This window comes from Tamandua tetradactyla, chromosome 4 (assembly GCF_023851605.1).
Source record: "Tamandua tetradactyla isolate mTamTet1 chromosome 4, mTamTet1.pri, whole genome shotgun sequence".
NCBI classification, from domain to species: domain Eukaryota; kingdom Metazoa; phylum Chordata; class Mammalia; order Pilosa; family Myrmecophagidae; genus Tamandua; species Tamandua tetradactyla.
The window spans coordinates 120,110,534-120,136,544 of NC_135330.1; the positions used below are offsets into that span (position 1 = coordinate 120,110,534).

At 36.5% G+C, this 26,011-nt stretch overlaps 2 long non-coding RNA genes across 2 annotated transcripts in view; one reads left to right on the plus strand and one right to left on the minus strand.

The window, feature by feature from the left end:
- Nucleotides 1–6,243: 6,243 nt before the first annotated feature.
- Nucleotides 6,244–19,508, minus strand: LOC143679312 (uncharacterized). The gene is made up of 4 exons (XR_013173643.1): nt 19,464–19,508; nt 17,221–17,352; nt 9,296–9,430; nt 6,244–6,356 (listed from the first exon to the last, which is right to left on the minus strand). It is a non-coding gene; the product is annotated as an uncharacterized LOC143679312 (long non-coding RNA).
- Nucleotides 19,509–19,619: 111 nt separating this feature from the next.
- The window catches only part of LOC143679313 (uncharacterized), a 42,453-nt gene continuing 36,061 nt past the window's right edge, over nt 19,620–26,011 (plus strand). The window contains exons 1-2 of the long non-coding RNA XR_013173644.1: nt 19,620–19,870; nt 25,816–25,937. This is a non-coding gene — a long non-coding RNA (uncharacterized LOC143679313). The remainder of the gene's footprint in view (nt 19,871–25,815; nt 25,938–26,011) is intronic.

Genomic DNA, 26,011 nt, shown 5'->3' on the forward strand with positions numbered 1-26,011 from the left:
TGCTTAGAAATCTACACATAGTCTTATTGGGTTTCCCTTGTATGTGACAGATTGTTTTTCTCTTGCTGCTTTCAAGATCCTCTCTTTCTCTTTGACCTCTGACATTCTAACTAATAAGTGTCTTGGGGAACGCCTATTTGGGTCTAATCTCTTTGGGGTGTGCTGCACTTCTTGGATCTGTAATTTTAGGTCTTTCATAAGAGTTGGGAAATTTTCAGTGATAATTTCTTCCATTAGTTTTTCTCCTCCTTTTCCCTTCTCTTCTCCTTCTGGGACACCCACAACACGTATATTTGTGCGGTTCATATTGTCCTTGAGTTCCCTGATACCCTGTTCGAATTTTTCCATTCTTTTCCAGATAGTTTCTGTTTCTTATTGGAATTCAGATGTTGTATCCTCCAAATCACTAATTCTATCTTCTGTCTCTTTAAATCTATCATTGTAGGTATCCATTGTTTTTTCCATCTTTTCTCCTTTATCCTTCACTTCCATAAGTTCTGTGATTTGTTTTTTCAGTTTTTCTATTTCTTCTTTATGTTCAGCCCATGTCTTCTTCATGTCCTCCCTCAATTTATCGATTTCGTTTTTGAAGAAGTTTTCCATTTCTGTTCGTATATTCAATATTAGTTGTTTCAGCTCCTGTATCTCATTTGAACTATTGGTTTGTTCCTTTGACTGGGCCATATTTTCAATTTTCTGAGCGTGATCCGTTATCTTCTGCTGGCGTCTGGGCATTTAGTCAGATTTCCCTGAGTGTTGGACCCCACAGGTTGTAAGATTTTTCTGTGAAATCTCTGGGTTCTGTTTTTCTTATCCTGCCCAGTAGGTGGCGCTCGTGGCACATGTTTGTCTATGGGATCCACCAGTAAAAGTTGCTGTGGGTCCTTTAACTCTGGAAAACTCTCGCCGTAGGGGAGGTTTGGCAGCCAAAGCATCTTGGAAGAGTGCCAGCCGGCCCGGGGGTCCGAACGCGGGGAGGGTCGCCGGCCGCCGCAGCATGTGAGAGCGCCCGACCAAATTTCCTAGTCGGCCCGTGGTGCCAAGTGTGGCGGAAGGGCACCAGCTGTCGCAGCCCAGGAGAGTGCACTGTTCCCAGGCGGACCGGGGAGTCACGTGTTTGGAAGGGACCCCCTGGTCACCGTTCTCCTCAGTCTGGGGATTTCTGACCCAACTCTTTCAGTTGGTCCAGGGGGCCTCGCGTGGTGGGGACGCCAGCCGCCGCGGCCTGAGGGGACCGCCTGCCCAATTCTGCCAGCTGGCCTGGGAAGGAGGAAGGGAGCAACTCCGGCCGCTTGCCGTCCCACCCAGGAAAGCCCGCGTCCCTCGGTGTTCTCACCGGAGCTGGTTCTCTCAGACAGTCAGCCGTTCCAGGATGGGGTACGCTGTCCCTTTGATCTCCGTCGTGGCTCCGGGAGCTGCTCTGTATTGTCTCCACTCCCCCAGTAGCGGTTCTGGAGGAGGAAAGGTGAGGGCGGCAAGGCTGTCGAGGCTGGTGGCGGAGGAGCCGGTGAAGGCGGGGGAAGAGGGCACCGTTGTGGTTGGAGAGCCACCGGAGCAGGAGGGGGAAGAGGAAGAGAGGGGAGAAGGAGGGCGGGCGGGTCGGCTGCTGTGGGGCGTGGGCCCACCTTTGTTCTTTTATAGCATTCATGCATTTTTTAAAATATCAATCTTCTTCAAAATGAAGCATCTTTAATCCTGAAACCATATGTTTCAAAGACTAGTGTTTGATTTCATGAACATACTTTCATTATGTTCTATTAAGACCCTAACTTTAAACTAAAAAAATTTGTAAAATAGTTGTGTGTTACTTTGTTTGCACTATTGGGTATTTATCCTTATTAAGTAAGACAGAAGAATTTTATCACATATTTTATAATAAGAAGCATTATAACTGTGCCTTTTAATGCAAATACCCAGTGATTGAAGGATACATAACTGAAATCACTTCCATAACAACTGAAATTCTCAATTATGCAGTTGGTTCCACATGTAGGTATAATTATATTAAAACCTATTTCTTTCCTTTTGGCTTTTATTTGCTTATAAAATCACGATACTTTAGATCACATTTTTTTTTTTGGTTTGGGTAATTAAGTTTTTACTGACTAAAAATTGTGCATCAAAGCCACATTAAATAGAAGGAACTTTTAAAAGATAGCCCTGGAAGTGTAGTAGATTTTCAGGCATTAACATAGAAAATTTGTTTGCTTTTTTTAATAAAAAATGAGTGGAAAAAGAAATCCAGACTCCAATAGGAACATGCTTTCTTTGAGGGAAATGTATTGATTTAATTATGAACTTATGATCAGGTCAAGTAGAAGTGAGGTGTTTGCCGAACCACCTTCATAGGGAGAGTTTGCAAGGCTGGGGATCACAGAGACCAGGGATTTCCTGACAGCTTCCAGACCTAAAGTTAACACCTACTTCTGAATCAGCAAACCCTGAAGGACTTGAATGTATCGCTAAATTCTATTTCTCGTGGATAGCCTTATTAACTCATTACTAGCTAATCTAGTTTGTAAGCTTCTAGAATGCAATATACCAGAAACAGAATGGCTTTTAAAAGGGGGAATTTATTAAGTTGCAAATCCACAGTTCTAAGGCCTGAAAATGTCCTAACTAAAGCAAGGCTATAGAAATGTCCAAGCTAAGGCATCCAGGGAAAGACACTTTGGTTCAAGAAGGCCAGTGATGTTCAGGGTTTCTCTCTCAACTGGAAAGGTACATGGCGAACATCGTGGAGGCATCTGCTAGCTTTCTCTCCAGGCTTCTTATTTTATGAAGCTCCCCCAGGGACACCTTCCTTCTTTATCTCCAAAGGCTTTTGGCTGTGTGGGTTTGTCATTCTGTCCAAAATCGTTCCCTCTTAAAGGGCTCCAGTAAGCAACCCCACCTTGAATGGGTGGAGACACACCTCCACAGAAATAATCTAATCAAAAGTTACCACCCACAACTTGGTGGGTCACATCTCCATTGATAATTTAAAAAATACACATCCAGCAATACTGAATGAGGATTAAAGGATATGGCTTTTCTGAGGTCCACAAATTCAAACCAGCACACTAGCATACGGTTTTCACACTTGATTTTCATCTTGCATAGAGTACAGGAGTTGGTACAGTTGGATGACCCTAATGACTGGCCAAGCTGTGATTTTACAGCTTGCTTATTTAGTAAAAGCCACATTCTCAAGGCAACCACACTTGAATACTTCAATCAGCACATGGTTTCAATGACTTAGTTTTTATTGCCCCTTTCTTACATCTCTGCTTAGTATATACTTGTTTTTTTTTTTACATGGGCAGGCACCGGGAATCGAACCTGGGTCTTCAGGCATGGCAGGCAAGCACTCTTACCTGCTGAGCCACCATGGCCCTACTTGATTTTTAAAATGATACCCTACCTTCCCCACAGGGCATCATTTTCTGCTCCTTGATAAAGAAAAATTTCTGTACATTGGAGGATTGTTATGAGAGCCGAATGAGAAAAGTGTAATAACACTGTCATAGAACACTTTGCAAGCTATAAAGGCCTAAAAAATATCCAAGGCAACCTAAGTTGGTCATTTTTTGAAGGTAAAGATAATTGGCCATGGCCCCACACCTGTCTAAATTTGGACATTCTTTAGTCCGAGGGGAAATAGAGGCAGATTGCACTCCAGGACAACTGCTTTATTTTGATCTGTATCTCCTGATAAACATGTGAATTATTTCTTAGGTAATCTAGGTTGAGCAATCTGTGGACTACAAGAACATCTAATGACCTTAGCTTAGATTTACATTAGAACTGGGTTAAGTGGATTGTTCTTAGCTTTTATTTCCCTGCGCATCACTCAAGTTCTTACTTGGCCTGTTAAAGGAAGTGGGAGATTTGTCTATGCCATGTTATTTCAGTAGTTACTAAAGAGAAATTATCCAGTTGTGTGAAGAGAAATAGAGGAAAGGAGGGAGGGAGTAGAAAAAGAAGGTAGGGAGAGAGGGAAAGAGGAGAGAAAGAGAATCTTTTATTTAAAACACTTCCTCCTGGTAAAAGATATTATTATAGAGCTGGAGATGGGAATATCAGAAGTTTAGGGGGAGGGAGACAGCATATTGTCTATGAGATTAAAAAATGTTTCTTGTAAGATTGTTAACTCTCTCCCTCTATATCCCTTCCATTACATTCTCATTCCAATCTATGAGGAACATAGATTTAGAAAGTAAGCTCATCCAGAGAAGTTTCCATAATGTCATGGTTAGGTCCATGTGTCAACTTGGCCAGGTGGTGGTGCCCAGTTGTCTGGCCAAGTAAACACTGGCCTGTCTGTTGCTGTGAGGACAGTTCATGGACTTAAATCATGAGCCATGGATGTTGGTTGTATCCTTGGCTAATTACATCTGTAGTCATCTAAGGGAAGTGTCTTCTGCAATGAGTGAGGGTTAATTCAATCACCTGAAGGCTTTTTTCTTTTTTTTTTTTTTGCACTGGGAATTGAACCTGGATCTCTGGCATGGCAGGTAAGAATTCTGCCAATGAGTCACTGTCGCACCCACCCCACCCAAAGGATTTTAAGGAGAATTCAGAAGAGATAATCTTTCCACTTCAGCCAACCAGCCTTTCCTGGGAGTTCGCTGAGTACCTTCGTTGGAGCTGCCAGTTTATGGCCTGTGCTATAGATTATGGACTCTTGTGTCCCCATGGTTGCATGAAACATTTTTATAAATCTCATATTTACAGATATATCCTGTCGGTCCTGTTTCTAATACACAGGCCAAACCTCTTTGAAAATGCTACCTTCTCTAGCATAGCACCTTTAAGACAAAAATGCGCTGAACAAATGTTATAAATGGGAGATTATTTTCTAATTATATCTTTTAAAGACAGTATTGGTGAAAATCTGAAAAATTCAGATTTAGAGTCACCAAATGTGTAGTACAACTGGTTAGTATGCAGGCCCAAGACAAGAAAAGCTTCAAAGAAATTAGATATCAAAGAAAATACAATTTATGATTTATAACTCCAGAGAGTCCGTGTTGTGCAATGCTTAAGACCTCAGGCTCTGGAGTCCACAAACTTCATTTTCAATCCAGCTCAACTGTTAGCTAGCTAGTTGACAAAGGATAACTTTATTAAATTCCTCAAATCTCAGTTTCCTCACCCATCGAATGGAATATTAGTTGTTCTTAGCCCTATAGGAAAATAAAAGGAGGTGATGAAAGTAAAGAACTTAGAGCAAAGATTAGCATAAACACATTTGTCTTTTGTGTTTTAGTCTATATGGAATTAGCACTACATTTCAGCAAATTATTACTAAGCTTTTCTTTCAAACATACATGCCATTTGAAAATTGATCTTAGACAGTGTTTCTAATTTACATATTGAATATCATCAGCAGTAACCCAGTGAATCGCATGGAATAAAAGATTGTTGATAAATAAGGACACGCTATGAGAATGGCAAAATGAAACAGGTGTGCAATTATTTTGTTGAGATGTTAACAATTTTTGATAAAAGAGCTCTTTCTTAGAAAACCGGCATTACACATGTACATTTGCCACGAGTCAGTCAATGCTTATTGAGTTCCCAAAAGGTGCAGAACATTTTTCTAGATGGAATAAGAGATAAAACATGTGAAAGGAACCAATCCTTGAAAAACTGCTTATCATCACTTGGGGAAGATAAAATGGAAAATTTTGATTTTCCAGGCTGACTACTTGACTCCGCTTCAAAATCCATTTGATGAGAATGAACCCATCACCTCTCAGGCAGATGCAAACAGCAAGCAACACAGCAGAGTAATTGAGGGCACGCCCTGGATTTAAAACACCTGGATCAAAATCCTGGCTCCATAACTTACTAGCTATGGGACTTTGGACTCTGTTTTCCATATCTGTTAAATGGGAATTAAAAAAATATTCATTTCCTAGGGTTACAGAAAGGATTGAAGAGACAGTTTTGTTAAGGGGCTATCATGGTATGACTGGTCATATAATAAGTGCTCAATAAATACTGGCCATTTCACTGAGCTGACTTAACCCTAAAAGATTTCTATTTCATGCCTTGGCTGGGTTTTATGTATAATTGGAAGAGTGTTTCTAATTTCTGCTAGGCTAGATTAAATCAAGATCCAGGTTTTGTCAATGGTGTGCTTAATTAAACAGACCACATAAGAGTATCAATAAGCACTTAAAAGAAGAGTTGCTATAGATCAACTTAAGGAGAGCTAGTCTGAGGGTAGGGGAATGAATAAGCAGGTACCTTCCTGTTTTGGGAGAGTATCTTCAGATACATGACCACTTTTTCATTGGATGCTGATAAATTCACGTAACAGTTTCCTTACAACTCCTTCATACTCTTCTGTGTCATTTGGCTCCAGTCTGTGAATGCACCAACAGTACATCTGCATATCAATTTTTGGGAATGCTAAAGACATTTTTCAACAGGAGCAATGTTGCCAATGCTAGTTCTGAGGTCAGCCCAGGAGATTCAGATTTTAATTGAAAAATGGAATTATCTCAGCTGTATTTAAGTACCATTTTTAACATGCTTTGTATTTTTCTCCTTTGAAAGCAAAAAAATATATTTACCTGTCTGTAGTTGTGCCCCACTGGGCAGAACAGAAAAGTTACAATGGTTATTCCAGGGTGTCAACCAATTACTTTTTTTTTTTTTTTTTTTTGCAAGGGCAGGCACTGGGAATCGAAGTCGGGTCTCCAGCATGGCAGGCGAGAACTCTACCTGCTGAGCCACCGTGGCCTGCCCAATGGATCATTTTTCAACTCCCCCTCTGCATAATAGAATGTGCCTCACTATATTGCATTTACATAATAACTCATTTGAATAATATAAACTCATAGTTGGATAAAAGTTTATATGCTTTCTATTTCACATTTGATTTGAGTTAAACTTCTTTATTTCTTCCTCTTCCACTTTCTGTGTCTCTTAGAACTAGAAGCAGAGAGTATGACCTGTGGAGGAGTTTGGAGGGTTCTCCTGCAAAGAGTAGGGTCTCCAGGTGGAAGAGGACACTGTGTCCATGAGCTCGCTTTGCTCCCTCCAGTTTCCAAAGGCTGCTAAAACGGTAACAACTATTTCTGTAACTACCAGTGACGTTTGTCATATCAGTCCTGCCTCCAGATAGAACGCTACTCTCCTTCCTATTCAAATCTCTTTCTTCACCACTCAGGAAATATCACATTTTTAAGAATTCCATCTGAATGGGGGATTAGTGTCATCGCTGTTTTCTTTGTGGATATAAGCATTTCCCAGATGCCAGTTACTAAGCAAGATAAAAGAAAACTAACCCCAATTTCTAAAACTCTATCCCCATTTTAAAGTTGAAAATTTTCTTAATGATCATTTTTCAATGTTTCATCATTTTTCCTTCATACAGCAAAAATAAAACATTTTGTACGATTGGGCTTTCTTTCAATGCTGCATTTCATGAAGCATTAAATATCAACATTCTAAGGTTTTCTGCATTAAACAATACCAAGATATCAGCTGTCATTGCTATGTCATGGAGATTCACCTCAAAGTGGAGACATTTGCAGACAGCTTTGTCATTTAGACATCCTCTCCTTGTACATAGATGGATCCTAGCTGCTGTGTTCATTATAAAATATTTCCCACATTTAGGGAGATGAGAATTCTCCAACTAAGTGGTAAATATCTGGGGCCATACTAGTTTTGGTGTTTTTTTTTAACTTCTCTATATAAAGCCTTGTGATTTAGTGACCTTCTCTTACCTTTCTGCTTTGAGAGGTTTGTTCTTGTACTTTGATTTCAAATTGTTTATTGGCAACAAAAGCAGCTCAGTGCCAATCTTGTAATGCATTACTCAAGGCATGTTATCTTTTTACAATCTATATAATCAAAGTGCAGCACAGCTTCATCTTTGACTTGCCAGTTCAACAGAATGGAATGTACATGAAAATGATATTACATAATGGATCTGATTCTACCATTTTGGTAAGTGCTATTAATGTCCTGGAAAAAGAGGTAATTGTTGTGCTTGCTTATTCGTTGGCTTCCCTCTCTCCTTTCCAAAACTGGCCAAATTATGGGATAGGTAGCACTGTGTACCCCCACTTGGCACTTTTCTCTTTTCCCAGCTTCCATCTCTATCTTCTTTTTCCATCTTTAACCCCACAGTTCACCTGTTCATTTGTGCTCAGAGGGTTTTGCCTTCATATTTCTAAATAAACTGATAAAGGATAAACAGAGGATCAACTGGAACAGGACTCTCTGAAAATACTCATCTTTTCTCTTCAATATTTCTTTCTTCTTTTGTTTCAAATTATAGTAAATTTTTATTTTCTATTGTTTAAACAAGACAAAACAAAACAGACAAATGGAAAGGATTGAAATCCCCCATTTGTCCTGATCTTTGCTTACACCCACAGTTTCATGTGGTGTGGGGTTTGGGGGATAGTGGAGAAGGAAGAGGGGAAATTGGGAACCAGAGATTAAGAGGAGAAACTGACCAAGGAATATTTAAAGGGGATTTCGGAGACATGAAATCCTGGTGGAACTAATCTCTGGGGGAGTGGATTTTCATTTGAAGCATAAAGAAAAGCATTGAGTTTTGCTTCCAGATTGGTGCAGAGCAAAAGGAAAGGCTGTCCTTGAATTGAAGCCATGTTTGATTTAGAGTCAGAAACCTAATCCAATAGCATACCCTTAAAATACTTCCTCCAGCTGCCATCCCTTCTTCTCTTGCCACTGTCATCTCCAAGAACCCAGCTTGAAACTTGCAATTATCTCCACAAGGAATCGGTGACTAGATTTTGCTAATATTCTCTCCCCACATCCATTCCTGCCATGATTTTAAAAAGGCTTTTCAAATATACATGTGATCTATGAGCTTAGCCCCCACCCACTTAAATTAATTTCTCTTCTACCACAAAATTAATCTCTCTAACAGCACTGTTTAGATAAACCTTCCCTGGTCAAATACCCTGGGGATAGGCAGGCTTGGCCACCCCCTGCTGAAGATATTAAAGTGTAGTATCATTAGCTTGTCAATCAAAGAGTCTAAGATATTATCTACTCTTTTAACCATTTAACCATCTGTTTTCTGTTCATGATCTGCTACTAAACTACTGAGCATCAGTTACCCAACTTGATGTGTTAAAGAGGCTTCCAGAACCATTTGATTTGTCAAGGGACAATGTCTTCAAATCACTGGAATGCATACCTTTCCATATGTGGGCGGACAGTCCGTGCCCCTGAAACACCATTTATAGCCTCTCCACACCAATCAGTCAGCCCAGCATTAGTGTTGTTTCTTACCTATTTACCACCATGAACATACCTTAGGCAATCGAATGCCTCCTTTCCCCTCTGAATCGCCCTCTTAGGCAGTGGTTCTTAAAATGTACCCCTGAAAGAGCAGCAGCATCACATGGAAACCTTTGGAAAATTGAAATTCTCAGGTCCCACCTCAGACCTAGAATCAAAAACGGTGGTGGCCCTAGCAGTCAGAGTTTTAACAAGTCACCCAGGTGATTCCGACATATGTGAAAGTTTGAGACTCACTCATCTGATGCCTACCCATTCTGAGCTCGTTTTTCAAAATGAGATGAGATTCTGTATAAAGACAAATGTAGTACTCATTTCTAGATCACATGTTTTATAGAGAAAATGAGAATACATCATGGTTCTGAGCCTCTATTGACAATCTGTGCCCCTATCTGAAATTTTTGAAAAATAAATCCCATCAGACCTAGACTTCAAATGAATGAATAAATGAATCTAACCATGAAATATCACCATTTTCTTCTAGGAAAAGTCTGGAGCCCTAAGCATTGCCAAATAAAACAAATCCAGACTCAGATAAGGAGAAATGTTATTGTAAAAGACTATTGCAGTAGTAATAACACTCCAAGCTCAGGAACTACAGGACTCTCAAAATCAAACAGAGAACTGCTTTTCTTTTTTAAGAAAGGGAAGCAGTAAATGAGGGAAGTTGGGCAAATGAAGGGTCATAAGAAGACTACATGATTAGCATGGTTTGCCCAATTTGTAGGATACGCTGATGAGGGGCATGGTTGACATTTTAGTGCCAGCTCAGGCTTGGGGCAGGCAAAGTTCAGGGGCCTGTTGGGAGGAGAGAAGCCCGACTACAGTTTTGTGGAGAAAAAACAGTAAGGAATGGACAACTCTGAGCATTCGGTCAACATACATTGACTCATTCAGTCCTCATACCAACCTGACATATGACTAACCTCACATTGTATAAACAACTGAAACCAAGGTCCAGAGAGGTTAAGTGACCTTCCCATAATCACAAAGCTACGTGGGTCAAAGCGGAGATGTGAACCCAGGCAGTATAGTTCTAGAATTCAAGTTTTTAATCACTACTCTACATTATGTATTAAATAATCACTTTACCCTTCTTAGGGTTATTTTAGTAAAAAAATAAATAAATAAATAAAATAATCAACTGTGTCATCATAATCAGAAGTTTGAACATTAATATAAAATTTGAAATGTTTTACCACATTGCATTTTATTTAGTCTTTATTTGCTTCCAATTTGTAATAGTAAAGTGAGGCTAAGTAAGGATATATGACCTTCTCAGACCCATATAACTATTACATTGTTTGAGCAGATTTGGTTTTGAATAGATGTACTTTCCCTTATGTTTTATGAACACAAAAATTCCTGAAATTTCTAATATAAAATTTACTGAAAAGGGGGTTACTATTTATTTTAAATGATAATAAGATTAGATTTTTATTCCATACACATACACTGCTAGTAAATAAAGCATTCCAGAGCTTAAATACAAAAATCATATTACTTAGACACTGATTTACTTACCAGTATTTTATCTTTTAAAGTTAATTACAGAATCATCTTCTACAATATAGTTTGCATAGTTTAGTGTTGGTAAAATACGAATATCTAGTATATTAAAAATAAATTGCAAATTGAATTATTACACAGATTTAAAGTGCTATCTTTGTTAGCTACATATGTTAACACAGATTGCTTTGCAGCATATTACATATAAATTTGATGCAACTATATATAAGCAAACACCTCAGTAGATTGTCTGGACCAGTTATCTATAATTTAATTATTCTGAAATTTTAAAAAGATGTTTATAGAAGCAAGTTTTCTCAATTTATAAAATTAAGATATGATTAAAAGTATATATTCACTCTACTGTCAAACCAGCCTCATCTTAACACTGTCTTAAAACCATTGGTTGTTTCTTTCCCGCCGCCAAGTGCAAAGACATTTGAAAACACGATTCAGTAACTGACAAGTGCTGTGGAGGTAAACTGCCTCTTGCAGATTCAATCACTATTTGATTTAGTGTTGACTATTTAATCATATTAGAAAGTTCTCCAACAGAACTGCATAATTGCCTCCTTACCAGGAAAGGGTAAACAGCTTACCTTGCAACTCCACTTCCATAAGAAACCCATTACACTCCTGAAAACATCAAAAGATCTGTCAGCACTTCCATTATCAACCTTCATTTGCTAGAGTCGATAGCTGGCTATGAAATTTTACTCTGGACTTAAACTTGACATTTAACATTTTGACTGTGGAATAAACATGGCCTTACCCTAGGAGGCAAGGTGGGTTCTTTTACCATGCAATTCAATTGAGATAAATTGTTATTTCCCAAAATGTAACAGTCACCATAATAATCACTGCCATATATTTACTTGGGGCCCCTTTCCTACCAGACACAAGACAGAGACAATTTTCCACCTATGTAACTAGTCCAGTGCAGAAAGTCGAATTGTCTTTGGCTTGCAGATGAGAAAACTGATGGATGCTCGAGAGGAGAGAAGTTATTTTCCAAGCTCACACGGTTACTTAGTAGGATGCTGAGCTCATGTAAAAGTCCAGAGTCCCATGGAGCCTCTTAATTAACCTAAAGAGTGAAGATGGGGGTAGAGAGGGCAGGACAAGAACTAGAAAGCAAAGGGTATCTTTACAATTCAACAGCTAACCCATGTAACAGCAATTGTCAGCGGCCACTGTCTCATTTTGTAGCCAATTATAGCTCCCATGTATATTTTTGCTGCCTATTTTGAAGGGGGAATTTTTACTAATAAATCAGGCTTAGACAAAGACATTTCACTCGTTTGCCAGCTTGCCATGTTTCTGTAACAAACATGGAGTTGATTAGAGAAAATGAGGTTCAGATACACTCACTTTGATACAAAACACGAACTAATTGGCGTAGGTGCTTTTATTAAAAAGAAGTTAACAATAGTTATAATTCACTAACTTAAATAACAGCAATCTCCCACATGTATTCTTTATGGCTTTTTCAGCAAAAAACTGTAACGATTTTCACACAGGGAAAGTTTATGTACTTGACATCTAGCTTAATATGACAGATCACATGGGTCAGCATGTTGGAAATTCGCTTTAACTTACAAATATGTCTAAAATCGTTCTATGAGTAAGTGCTGAATAGTGTTGATGGTTATGCTAATTCTATGGCATCCTAACTTTGGGAGTGAATGCAAATGTAAGAGACAAGGAAAATTGTATTCCTGTTTTAAAAGGCAGAATGGCGTTAACCTGATTGAAAACTTGGATTCTGTTCATTATTTTTCTACTTTCCCCACTGGGGCTATCAACGTATCAACAATAAATATTCATTAATTTTCTACTGGGTGAGAAGTACTGGAAGAGTTGCCTCAGAAAAAAGTTAAGGTAAAGCTAAATCTCTTCATTGCACCTCGTTTGGCCAAGGCCCATGGTTGTGAGTTTTTAGCCTGTCTTCTTGATTGATTGTGTAGTGATATGATATAATGATTCTGCAGTAATCAGAACTGAAAACTAAATAGGAAGAATAACAAATTGCCCAGAGCCAAGTCCTTTAAATCATCTACCTTTGACTTCACATCCAGTCTCTAGTATGTTTTCAATCTGTCAGAGAGACAGCACAGTCAAATATTTCATCAACGTAGATATGGAAATAACCACTTCTCAATTGCACTGAAACAGAGTTCATTTGTGGGATATCTGATTTTTCAATTTGGGCCTGAAAGGATAGCTTAAACAGCTGATGAACCCTTAGTTGATATTGATGCAAACTTCATTGGCTTTTATTTCCACAAACTGTCTGCAGTTCAGCCGTGCCTAAAATGAGTGCATATAAAATAAAAATTCTATGTTATTTTCAAACTCCCCCAAATGGGTTGATTTTACTCACTTAAGGGTAGGTAAGACTCCAAAACATTGGATATTTTTTCAAAAGAAGAGTTATTGTGGAGAGAGGTAATGCTCTGGTAGAGACAAAATCAGAAAAGCAGACCTTGCTCCCCCTGGCCACACTGCCACCAGGAAGCTAGTTTCTTAGTAAACCAGGTGATTCACAAAGCTGCAGAGAAAACCAAATTTGAATTTACATTCCTTTTCTTTCTGAATAACGATATGCTCAAAACATTTGAATGACTAGCCACATCTCTCTGTATCCTTTTTGTTTTACCATATTGGGTGTTTGATAATCTTCCAAACCTCAGGGACCATCGGCCTCTGAGGGAAAATTGGTGGATCAGGAAGCCCCAGATTGCTGGATAAAATATGCCCCTGATCCAGGAATCCGTGTCGGGACAACATGTCTCATGCCATTTGGCTTGTCTGTGTCTGACCCTAGCTGCTGCTTTGCAACTGTCCTACTCACTCAGAATTTGGCCTTGACTACTAAAATTCATCTGTGATTTTTAGTTGTTTTTGTCCCTGTGTGAACTGAGAAATCTTAGAGGAAAGCCTAAGGCAACCTGACGAGCAAAATCTCAGGATTAGCATGCATGTATTTCTCTTTCTAAATTGCTTCACACCATTTTTCCCAACAAGGCCTGGGACGGACATCTGAGATGTCAGAATCTGGTCTTAATTCTTGTGAGAGATCACAAAATATTATGACCAGAAATGGTTATACCCTCAAGGAGTCATGGAGGGGCGACAATGATACACTCTGACAACTCCAAAGTGGCAATTCTGCTAAAGGAGGTGGAGTGGAGACTGAAGTAGATTGCAAAAATATTCAGTATGGCAGAGACTGGCTAGTTGCTCATCAAATCCATTTCTTCTTTCTGCACACAAAACCAGTCTGCATTCCCCAGCTTCCTTGGCAAGTAGAGGTGGCCGTGTGACTGAGTTCTAGCCAACAAAATGTGACTTGTCATAATGTGGCCCATTTCCAGGTCTGGCACATAAAATACTCCTGTGCACAATTCTCAATACTCTTTCCCCATGTCACAAACTTGACCCAAAGGATCTTGATGCTCTTGGAAGCCACAAAATGAACATGGTAAGGACCCAATAAGAAAGGAACTGAACTCCTGAATTATTATTTGGGGAAGAGCTCTGAGCCAATCAGATAACTCTATTGTGAACTTCATGTGAGTGAGAAATAAAAGTTGATACTATAAAATCACTAAGATTTTGGGTTCATGCCTTTAAACTGCTATTATCACTTAAAGTAGTATAGCTATTTGTACGTTGAAGTGGATTGCTCCAAAAATGAAACTTAAATTACATGACATCAGTTTATTGGCCAAGGAGCTGATGACAAAGGTACTAATATCAGAAGCTTGAAAAATGAAGACCTATGTAATACAGTAGAAAAACATCTGGTAAATCTGCTATCCATGATTCTAGGAAGGCAAATCAAGTAACTCATAAGCACATATATCTAGGAAGAGTGACTGGAAAGAGTCAGAGTTACGTTTTTCAAACTTTTATAAGGAAGCAATAAATTCAGGAAGAATTAACCATCTTGCAAGTAGAAATGAAAAGGACTAAGCAGAATCCAGAATCTGGAGCCTCAAAAGTTTGGAAAATCTGACTCTTAATATACCCACCAAAACTAAGAGTTATGATTTTTAAAAGCATGGAGAGAGACAGAGCTTAGACCAATGGAACAGAATTGAGAGTGCAGAGATAAACTCACACAAACCCAATTAATTTTTAAAAGGGTGTCAAGTCATCTCAATGGAGAAAGAATATTGTCTTCAACAAATGGTGTTGGGAAAATTGGACCTCAAATAGAAAAGAATAAAAGTGAATCCTTTGCTCTCACCTTATACAAAAAATTAACTCAAAATAGATCAATGACTTAAATATAAGAGCTAAAATTATAAAACCCTTAGAAGAAAACATAGGGAAATATCTTCAGAATTTTATATTAGGCAGTGGATTCTTAGACTTTCCGCCAGAAGCATGAGCAACAAAAGAGAAAATAGGTAAATTGGATTTTATCAAAATTAAAAGCCTTTGTGTATCAAAAAACATAATCAAGAAAGTGAAAAGACATCCTACAAAACTGGAAAAATGATTGGAAATCTTAGATCTGAGAAAGGTTTAATAGCCAGAATATATAAAGAATGCCTATAACTTAACAATAAAAAGACAAAGAACCCAATTTAAAAAGTGGGCAAAGGATTTGAATAGACCTTTCTCCAAAGAATATACAAATAGCCATTAAATGAGATGGGAAACTTTCCATAATGAAAAAAAAGTGACAATGACAATTAAATGCAGTACATGATGATACTGAATTGGACCTAATGTTGGTGGAGAAAATGCCCCCCAAAATACATCATTAGGCATATGGAAAACTGCACTATAGACTATAAGTTTCATATAATATTAAATTTCTTGAACTTCATAACTGTATTTAAGGTGGTTATATAACTGAATATCCTTGTTCTAAGGAAATGTGCATGAAAGAATTATGTGTTCAAGGAGCATGTTGTAAACAACCTTCTCTAAAATGTTTAAAAGTAAATAGATTCATACTCAGCGAGGGGATAAGGATAATGATAATTATAGATAGACAAATAGATACATAGCTAGAATGATATGGCAAATGTGGCGAAATGTTAAAAGTTGGTGGATCTGGGTATCTGGGTGGGGTTATGTTGGCGTTCTCTGTATGGGTTTTAGTAATATTTTTGTAACTATACTGTAGGTTGGAAATGAGTTCAAAATAAACATTAAAAAATAAAGCTTTGAGAGGCAAATAAATGATCAGCTAAAACTTAGTTAAAAAATGACAGCATGCGGCAAAAAGAAGACTACAAGGTAAGGATATTTTGGTTTGCTGTAGCTGCTGGAATGCAATATATCAGAAATGGATTGACATTTATGAAGTGGATTTAATAAGTTACAAGTTACAATTCGAAGGCTGTGAAAATGTCCAACCTAAGACATCCTACGAAGAGGATATTTTTTTGGAGGACAGGCAGCATTAAGTTCCTGTGTCACATGAGAAGGCACATGGCTGGCATTGGCTGATCCTCCTCCCAGTTCGTTGCTTTCAGCCTCTGAGTCCAGTGGCTTTCACTCTGACAGTTTGTGGCCCCTCACTTAGCTTCTCCAAGGCAAACTCTAGATTTCATCTTTTAACTTAGCATCTCCAAACATCGGGATTATGTTGAGAGAAAGCAGGGCATGAGGCAGAGTAGCAAATAAAGTTGCCTTAAGAGTTATATTTAGGAAAATAATTTTTACTTCGTGTTGACACATGGAGTTGACTGGAAACATAAGTCAGAAATATACCCAGAATTTGAGTGCATTTTATTGCCAAAGAAAACATGAGCTTATATTCCAAAAATGTCTTTGATGGTTTGACAAATATGGAAACCTAAGCATGACAAGAGGCAAAACAATAGAGATATAAGTTACAATATGGTTCTGAAAATCACTCCCTGACCATACTTGAAGTCTAAGTTCATATCCTCCCAGTCTATGAATCTATTAATGTAGTGGCAATACTTTTAAACATCACTCAAGTTTGAAAGTATCTTTTAATGATCTATTCTAGGTGAAGGAATCAAAAGACATAATGAAAAGAGTAGAGTATAACATTCTATGCATTTTCCCCCCAAATCAATGTGTGCTTAACAGGATCATGGAGACAAAATAAAGAAAAACTTTATATTATAGATTTGGTTTCCCCATGTTTGGGTTGATTTGGCAAATTAGCACTGTAGTTGAAATTTGGAGGTTTATGTGATTTTTTCATGTAATATTTTGTTGATGTCACCCACTTTCCTCTCTCCCCGACCCTATCCCCATAATTCACACACACTGATTAAACCAAGTTGTCTTCTGTTTTCAATTTTGCTGAGGGAAGTAACATTACCAAAGTCCCAATTGTCCTAGCCAGGGACTAGAATCTTTGACTTCTCTCTTATCATCTTCCCCCTCATCTGATCGATTATCAGGCCAATCTAACAAATCTTTCCATACCTCCTCATTTTTAATTCTTCTCATTCACAGGAAATGCTCTCTCTCTTCTCCTGTTAGTAGATCTCTATCTGATCTCCCCATTTCCAATCTTACTTCTCTCCAATCAAGTCTCCATGCTGAAGCCAGAATAATCTGTACAAAATGAAATTTATCTATCACTTCCCTGATTAGATTTTCAATGTCTCACTATTACTGTCCAGATAACAACCAAATCCTTTAGCAAGACTCTATCTCTCCATCTACGTCTCTATCTCTCTATGTCTCAGCTTTTCCTTGGTCACCCTAGGATGGTAAGAGCTCTTTGTCTATATTTTCTCAATTCCTTACGCTTTCTCATTTCCATGGACCTTCTGCCATGGTAACTGATTCTTTAATAGTATGTATAATCCACCTTAAGTGGAAATAAAGGGTTTTGCATTGCAAAGTTTAGTGCATTTGGTTTGAATAATAAGTCATCACTAATTTTGTGTGGAAGGAAATGAATGAGGTGAAGTTATCCAAGAATGTCTACGTGACATCAGGAGAGGATTGCAAACAGTCATTCACTTTAGAAATTCTCTAGCTGTGAGACACTGGGAATTGTGTTAGGAGCTATAAATATCAATCAGTCCTTCAAACTGTTGATTTGAGAGGAATTTTAGTCTCTCCAATCAGTTTGCAAAGACTAGGGTGAAGGAAAGTCATTTGTTCACTTTTTACACAAATAGCATACTTTGGAAGTCTTATTTTTCTTAAGAATGAGGATGGATGAGATAAGACAACATGATGCTATCTGATAGAGAACTGAACAATAGGCGATTTAAAATAGTGACAGAAGATGTGGAAGAATATATATAACGTATAATTATAGCTGATTGCAGACATAAGTAATGACAAAAGCTGTAGTAGTATTGTATCAATAATAGTAAGTTTTTTGCCATCTTCAAAATAGTTCAGGGAGATGTATCTTATATGAAACTAAGAAAAACTGAGGTTAAAAGAGAAAGCAAAAGAATGACCTAAAAGGAAAACAGATAATTTATTTTAAAAGATTTTAAGGAAAATGAAAACATAGTAGCAAAATTAAGTGCCGAACTACAAGAAAGACCACAATTAACACTAGAGAAAATATAATCAGCTATAGGAACTCAAAAATGAAAAGTTCTCCCAAGGACAAATGTATAGACTATATGAGAAAAATAATAGAAACCTGGATCAGGAATGGAGAGAAAACATAGGGATAGCTGAAATTTTGAAGGAGAGAACAGAGCATTCCAACACCAAAAAATAAATATATGTTAGTGAACAAATGCGTAATTAAATAAAAGTGAACTTTCTTAGGTTGATGATGTCCATTACTAATTATGAACTATTTCCATGTAGATTAATTGCAAAGGGGAACACGTCTGCATATCCCAACAGAAAGTTTTAAAATCTAATGACAAAAAAACACCCACCACACACACACATGCCCCAATATCTCCAGGCATGTTGAAAAAAACAAATAAATAAACAAAATAAAAACAGATTGTCTAGAAAGTAACAGGAAAATTCTGACTGGCTGTGATTCCTCATCAACAAAACTGAAGACACACCTGAGGACAGTGGAGCAATGGACGTCTAATATTGTTACTGTTATGTGAAGGCAAGAAAATAGTTCTTTCAGCTATGCCCAGTAATTTTATTAGTTAACATTATTTCTAAGGCATAACAGAAAATGTACAATGAGTGAATGAAAGATGAGATAAAATTGACTAGCCAAAAATAGGGAAGACATGGTTTTAACAGATTTTCAGTTCACACTAAATCTATATAAAATAAGCAAAATGAAATAACTATTGCAAATTTCTTTATGAGCTGAAATAAACAAAATTTACACAATTTCTTGAGAGTAAAGATGTATTGTTACATTATTGTAATAATAATTTAAGTTTAAAACAAAATTTTTTATAACAATGACCAACATGTGAGAAGGAGAAGGAATTGGAAGGAAGCAAAACTCTTCTGAGTCTTGTGTAGAACAGGCAGGACTGAATAGAATACTTTTACTCTCATGGCTATGAAAATTAAAGCAACGGTTGCTTTTGGAAAATGTAAGTATAAATATTAATAAAGTTAAAAACAGAATGAATATGTTGTAAGGTACTAGAGAATACAAAGAGATTTAAAAGTAAAATACAGTTGGCACAAAGAAAAACCATGGAGATAATTAAGAAACCTAGTAGAGAATGAAACAAGATGACTTTTAGGGAAACCACAGATACCTGTTAAGCAGCCACTGCCCAGACCCCACCTTCCTCTACCTCCATCTCTTGGGTAGTCACAGACGTATGAAGCGCGCCATTATGACTTCCTATCTCCTTTTCTATTCTCTTTTTCCACACCCTGGGGGAGACGTTAAGTCTAATGAAAAGGCCCAGCCAGACCTTAAACCAGAAACTGGAAACAAGCAGCCTTAGATGCTTATTAAGGTAGGAATTCTCAACGGCAGGACCCCCTCCACTGAGGTGAACGGAAGCCATACTCAGTATAGATTTGTCTTCATTCTCTTGCACAAGTAGTGCGTGTGGAGCTGCCATCTATCAACCCCAACCTAGAGCAGTTTCTGTCCTTCCGGGAGACCAGCCACGATGGGACTTCTTTTCCTGCTCTTTTGGACTCTTTGTGCTGTGTAAGTGACCAAGAGGTTATCTTGGTCTTTTCTGGACTCTTAATTCTATGCAAGTAATAAAGGAATTTCGGTTGTACTCTGAACCTGTGTTACTACCACACATCATTGTAGCAATTCACTCCACCATTGCAAGAATTCAACCAAATATATTTAAAATGGCAGTTTATGAAATAAGATGTATAAGTCTGTTTAAAGGCAGATCCTCCAACCAGTAAAAATCATAAGGTTCTAAATTTTTACAGTGAAACTAAAAGTTCATATGTAAAAGAGGCTATAATAAATAAAAACATTGTGTCACAATATTTATATTAGGGAAAAAATCAAATTCTCAACAGATGAGATATCTTATAACAATTCAATGGAAAGTTCACAGTGATCATGTAATTGTCATGAGTTTTTTAAATTAAATTCTATTAACCAAATTGCATAAAGTATAAATCCATAAAATTATAGGGAGAAACAGAGAAAAATGATAGATGCAGAATATAATATTCTAATATTTAATATTTTTAACACAAGGTGGATTATTTCAGGAATGTAAGGCTGGTTCAAAATTGAAAAATAAAATATTTAATATACTTAATGAAGTATTTAGGAAAAAATAAACAGGAATATAGTGAATCAGAATCATATAATAATAACCTTGTGCCAAGTACTGAGCTTAGTTTGGAAGATATATTATAGATATAAAGACAATTTATTTCCATCTGTCATATGATTTATAATGCATTCAGGAGTGTTATCTAATACTATCCCTGGAATATCTACAAAATTGATCATGTAAAGACAAAATAAATCAATATGTATATCAAATATATAAATTATACAAATACTAATCTCTGGGCAAAAGAAAATAATAACAAATTTAATTTTAAAATCTGATTAAAAATTGAAACCTTCATTTGAGAACATAATGTAAACAACTTTATTTTTTTATTTTTTATTTTTAGGTGCAGGGTCTGGGAATTGAATCCAGGTCTCCCACATGGAAAGCGAGCATTCTACCACTGAATCACCCAGGCACCCCTGCAGAAAAATTTTAATAACAATCAAAGCTATACACTTCCTTAAGTTTTTATTAATAAATTAGAAAAAATGAAAATAATAAAATAAGCTTTCAGGCCAGATTTTTAAATAATTCTTAGAACATAGTTAGAAATTAATAAGGTAAAACACAGGGAAAAAGCAATAATAGATTATAATTAATCAGTAAATTATGTAGCCAGTGCTCTGAAAAATCAACAGCACTCTCTAGTTGAAACAATAAAAAAAAGAGAGAACAAATATTTAACATTAGGAATGACAATGATTATAAAACCACAGATGCAGATACTTTAAAAATTGTAAATCACCACTTTGGGTGACTCTCTGCTAATACATTAAAATGTGTAATTTCTTAGAAAAACATAATTTACCAAAATTAATTCCAGAAGTGTAAAATGAGAATATAAAATTAACATAAAATTTAGTTGAAAACTAAATGGCAAGACTTCTTTCTAAATAGAAGCATGTCCATTTTCTTCATGAATGAATTCTATCAAAATTTCAGTGATCAAGCAAAGCATATTCAAAGAGCAAAGGCCATGTAAAATTTTTGAAAAGTCCTTTTTAAGAGGAAAGCAACATTGCAATTACACACACACACACAAAAACCCCCCAAAAATATTGTATAAAAAAATCTTATTTACTCTTTTACAACGATCTACAATTGGGGTGGCTTTATTACACAGCTCTATTGCACAGACAGTAGAATAGCTTGACATTAGGAAATCCATGAATATAATTCATAAATCATTAGGTCATAGAAGGCAAAATCTTATGAAATATGGATTTAATTAGATTCAGCATTCCTTTCTGCTATTATTTATGAAACTAGAGAGAAAAGAATTGTCCTTACCTTGATAATGCTAACAATATGAACTCAATTACCAATACTATATTTAATAATGGAGTATGAAAATAGCATTTACCTAGTTGATATCTGTAGAAAACATCTAGAAAATGTAAACATATGTATATATATACTATGAAAAAGAGGAAAAGAAAAAAGTATTTCTGTGTTCAAATATGTATGAAAAATGTCTCACACTTACTCTCAGAGCATGTGAGTCAATGCATGCATGGGTAAAATGATCTAACCTTGTAGTAAAATAACCTATTTAACTTAATTTAACTGAATACTGGCAGGGTGGTTTGGGTAAGGGGCACCTTTTGAGCAGCATACATATTAAAATCTTGTAAAACACTTCAGGTTAACATTTTCTGAAATTCAACACTTAAGGCATATTCACCAAAGCCAGGAGTAAGTAAAGAGCATCTTAATCACAGGGATTGTTTAACTTTTTTTTCCCTTATGGAAATTCTAATGGAAGGAAAGAAGGAAAAGAGGGAAGAATGGAAAGAGGAAGGAAGGAATTAAGGAAAGGAGGGAGGGAAGAACGAGAGACAATAGGAAAAGAACCAATTAAATGGTTAATTATTAGAAAGAAAGAAACAAAATTAACATTTAAACATTCATACGATTTCCTTACTAGAAAACCTAATCGCATCAGTGGGAAACCTTTGAACCAGGAAGTTTAATAAAATAGCCAGTTACAAAGTCAATGTATAAAATAGAGTATATTTTGTATAATTCCAGAAAATTTCAGTTAGAAATTATAATTGGGAAAAGGGCCAATCACAACAAGAACAAAACCATAATACATCTAAGAATACACTTCACAAATAAGTAGTGCTTATATATTAAAAAAGTACAAAACTACATTATGCAGAGATTTATTTAAAAATTTATAAATGGAGTCAAACCATGTTTCCTGGATGAATGATCTGTATGTTATACAGAACTAATTCTCCTCAAATAAATCTTTGAATTTACTGTTCTTTCAATCAAGATAACAACTTCTTTCTTGTATTTAAATAAATGTGTTCAAATAAATATGAAAAATTAATTCCAAACCTTCCTCAGAAAAATTTTAGTAGACTAGCTAATAAACCTTGGAAAATAAAGGTAAGTAAAGAACTATTTCTTATGTTATCAGATAGTAAAACTGTGCCGCAATTATAAAGGAAGAGGCAGACATATAAATGAAATAAGATTGGGAGTTCAGAAACAAGCCAAGCATATAGTATTAGAATACAATAAAAGAAAACTACTGTGTACAAAATTAAAGATATGTATACATCATGCCATTGGTGATGATTAAAAAGAATGACAAACCCAAGGCAGGTAAAACTGTGGGAGACAGTCTTATCAGCTGTTAAAGAAGGAAGTTTCTGGAGTGTTCATCAACAGATATCAAAAACACTCAGTTTGCATATAGCCTGTGAGGTCTGGCAGTCCTCTTCTATCTCTTTCAACTAATGTAAAATATTATTTTTCATAAGTCATCCTAAGGAAATAATCGTAAACTTCACAAAGATATATTCTTTGGGATGTTAATCTCAGAGTAGCTGACTCTTCTAAATACGTAAAAAAGAAAAAGGGAAGGAAAGAACTAAATATTCAATAGTAGGGGTTGGCTTTAAAAAGAACTATATTTCATAATATAATAGAAATGTAGCTATTATTAATATTGAGGGCATGCATTTATATCTGAGCTGGAACATTGTTTGCAATATATACCAAATATTTTGCACAAAAAACTTAGATAAATAATTACAACATTATCACTCTATGGGTGGAAGTAGAACTGGAACTGTGACTATAAATATAGTTAAATGACTTCTTAACCAAAATTCACTGCTGGAATACTTAAGGCGAGGACCAGCTATGTATATTCACAGAGTATGATCACTTACATTACTGGAAAAGCTATTTCAAAGAGATGTATAAACATTGGAAGACTATTAATTAAATAACTAGTTTTTACTTGTTACCTGATGAGAATATGATGGTTTTGATTTTGTTGAACTTTTTCCTTTTTCGACCTCAACTGTAGTTTTAACTGTCTGTAATATCTATGTACTACCCAAGTCCTCAAAAATGAGCCTGGGGGTGTGAGGGTAGTTCAGTGGTAGAATTCTCGCCTGCCATGCGGAGACCCAGGTTCAAGTCCCGGCCCATGCACTTCCCAAACAATCAAACAAAGAAACCAACCAAAACCAACAAGCAAACACAAAATTCAACAAATGGTGCTGCAATAATGGGATATTCACATGGAAAAAGTATGAAATGTGACCCCACCATATAGCATACAAAAAGAAATGTAGTAGCAGTAATAAAACAAACTATATAGTCCTTCTTGTTAAAAAGGAATTATTTGTCAGGATAAAACTGTCCTTGAGAGAAAGAACCTTCAACTGGAATTGAGCTTTCTTAGTATCTAGAGCCTTTCTGTTACGAGTTTCAAAGTCTTCTTCTTTGACCCAAGAAGCACAGGAGGTGTCTCAAAGTTCCCTCAAGAGGCAAAGAGAGGGTCACCTTGTCACCCTCTTAGTGTGAGGTCCTGCCCTTGTCTCTGCTTTACATATCAAGTGTTCATTAAAGATTCCTGCTCAGGAAAGGTATCTTTTCCTTTCATCTTTTCATTTTAACAGTTTGAACCTCTTTTATTGTAACACAGACCTAAAATTTCTAAACTATGTTTTCCTCTCTTTTTTTTGCATCAATTATCTAGGCGAGGAGAATGTGCTCTCTAGATTTTTAGCCATATACTTCTCAATTACTTGAGTTCCATGGAACCTTTAGAATTTGAACTCCTCCCCTCCTTCTGGGTTCTCTTCATTCAATTGTGATTTTCTCCTGCCTTTTACAGGTGAGGCCTTTTGCTACATGTAGAGCCCCATGGCCTTGTTTCTGTCAGAGAAAGACACAGATTTCGAGTGAAAGTCTCTGCCTTGCTAAGGTCATTAAAGGGAAGCTTTTCTCTCTTTTTAATAAAGGAGAGGCACTTTACTTATTGGTTTTGCTCTCTTCTGCCATTTGTACCTGGCCTGGTGCAATATATTCCTAGATCCACTGAAATTCACCTAACAGAAATTCATTTTCATGATTAGTGTGTTACAGCATGTGTTGGGTAGATGGCAGGCTATGTCATGGTATAAGGAGATGAAGTGAAAGTAAATTTAATTTGAATGAAATTCTGCCATCACAAATTGTAAAATCACCCACCAGGCCATTTGATTTTGACCATTTTATCACACCCAAGACCTTTTGTTCACTGTAGCCTCAGGTAGTTGTTTTAAGAAACTTTCCTTGTACTATAATGGGTTTGGTGAAATGAAATTGCACTTGACGTGCATTGCCTTTACTGCGGGTGTTTGGCAGTAGAGGTTTCAGTTCTCAACATTAAAAAAATCCTACAAAAGAAGTGAGTAATAATAATAAACTACCCAGTGCAATCTAAACATAATAGAAGTAAAAAGCGTGATGTTTGCAAACTAGATTTATACTCAGTGCATTACAAAAATGCATACAATAATCTCTGTAATCTATCAAGTGTCAATTCCTAAGGTGTTTGTCAATTCTTCTGAATTGACTTTATTTTTCCTTTTTTTTTGTTCGTGGCAATATATAAGGAACTATCAAAGAATAATATCTATTTGAGGGGATATGGGAAATTATAATTTTTCCCCTCTGCATTAGTAAAATAACAATAGAGGAAATTTATTTTTCTGGACAGATTTTTCCATGTAGTGTTACCTCCGTGTCATCAAAAGAATATTTAAAAAATGGAAATATCCAAACATGTATTTTTGGTCTGTTCCACAGTGAAAAAATTTGACTTGAGCTCAAAAAGAAGAAAATGCATAATTTCATGTGTTTTATTTTAAGGTAGGCATCTTACATTAAATCTATAATTGAAGTAAAAAAATGTATTTCTCATTTTGAAGTATTTATACAGCCTTGTGAGGCTTAGAAAAAGATACCGATGTCACAGCTTGTAGAAAAATATAATTAGTTCACCAATTCTACTCCTATGGTTTTCTCCCTCTCCTTTTCACAGCTTTGTCCGTTTTGTCCGCTTGGAAACATAAGCCTGAGAGCTTACATACACAAAGAAGAGATAAAATGTCACCTCCAGAGCTCTCATCAAAGGCGAACTCAAACTAAATAGTCTCACAAAAGGTAAATGAACAATGAGCTAAAACACGGTAGCAGATATGTAATGAGCTGCAGAAAAAAATACGTCAGTAGCTGTG